Raw genomic sequence first — 1,520 nt, forward strand, 5'->3', positions numbered from 1 at the left:
CTTGACTCCTGGCTGTTGTGAGGTCTCTCAAAGTTCTTTGTGTTAAAAGCTGTCAGGTATTAATAGGAACTCTGTGATGACAATATAGGATATTAATATATCATAATTTCTGTAGCTGCATTTCCTGTGCTGAGTTCCATGCTTTCCTGCCAGTAAGATGTTTGGCAAATTTATAATACTGTGAATTGGGCTGTTCATACTGGGCCATGAGCCCCTGCACAAATGAGGTCTGGAGACCCGAAAGAGCAAGTTTGTCACACAGAGTGTAGTGTAGCTATCTCTGTCAATTCAAGTTGGAGAGGTTGGAAGTATCTGTTCCTCCTGAAATCCAAGCTGAATGTTGTTCTGGCCAAGCATTTTCTCCCTTTACGAAGACTTTCTTGGCCTGAATTATGACTTGAGTTCCTGAAACCCATGCTTAGAGGGATAGGAAGAAGGGACTGCACTGAACTCTGCCCTGGGATCAAAATCTTTACAGATGGTGCTTTGATTTAGCTATTACCATATACTTTGGTGGCAGAAAGACAATTTCTTCAGTTTCTCTCAAAACTCCCCACTCTACCTTTTCTTGACAACATCTTCTATGCCCCCTCCTTCATCATCTCATATAGAAAATAAAACTTTCTGATATAATTTATGAATGCAATTTATAACTGACTTGTAAATAAAATAGGATTGCTTCTAGATTGCCATGGTCATTTAATCTGCTTTAATGTTTTATTCAACCAAGACATACATTTTTTCCTTAAAATGTTTAGACCAGTTTGTCTACAAAATTCTAAAGTGGAGAAGACCATAATTGGATTGAGTAATGTATAGCTCTCCTACCTATGAAGAAAAGAACACTAAAGAACATTGTTCCTGAAGATTTGTTCTGCTCAGCCCCTCTCATCCATACAGGAATTGCATCCTGATCTTTTTGTTCTTCTAGTCAGACGTGTGTAGGAGTCATGTCAACCCAGGCTCATAAAGGGGAATTTTGTCAAGCCAAGATGATAGATGGCCATATGGGAATCTGCTTATTTATTCCTACCTATTATCTTCTGTCAACACACATCTGAATTCTAAACTATGTAATCTTATTTTTGGTATTTTTCTGGACCACTGGGCATGGGATTTATACTTGCTGCATTAAGATATAATTTCCATGAGAACCTTGTGCTGATTTTGTTCATGACCATATCTTCGATGCCTAGAATAGTTCCTGTCACTTAAAAGATACCAATATATATTTTGGAATGAATGAGCTCTCCCTAGCATTTGAATCTCAGCTTTCTATAGGGGTCTTCCCTGGCTTCCTGCCTGGTCCTCCAGTGTTTCGGCTATTAGAAACATCACAAAGCTCTATATCCAAGAAACTCAACCTGGCCCCAGCCAGCTTTAGTCTCGTGGCAAATACAAGGGGATTCAGATAGGAAATCCACCCCCCCCATTATATACACTGGAATTCTTTTTATTCTCGTAGAATCCATTGTAATTTTTAAGTCAAATATAATGACTTATTTCCAGGTCAACAAGAA

The 1,520-nt window shown here is 38.6% G+C and overlaps 1 protein-coding gene across 1 annotated transcript in view; it reads left to right on the forward strand.

Annotated features, from left to right (window-relative positions):
• The window catches only part of MAGI2 (membrane associated guanylate kinase, WW and PDZ domain containing 2), a 1,576,038-nt gene that overhangs the window by 63,652 nt on the left and 1,510,866 nt on the right, over positions 1-1,520 (forward strand). The gene's annotated exons all lie outside the window — the stretch shown is intronic.

This window comes from Propithecus coquereli, unplaced genomic scaffold (genome assembly GCF_000956105.1).
Source record: "Propithecus coquereli isolate 6110/MARCELLA unplaced genomic scaffold, Pcoq_1.0 Scaffold32, whole genome shotgun sequence".
Lineage (NCBI taxonomy): Eukaryota > Metazoa > Chordata > Mammalia > Primates > Indriidae > Propithecus > Propithecus coquereli.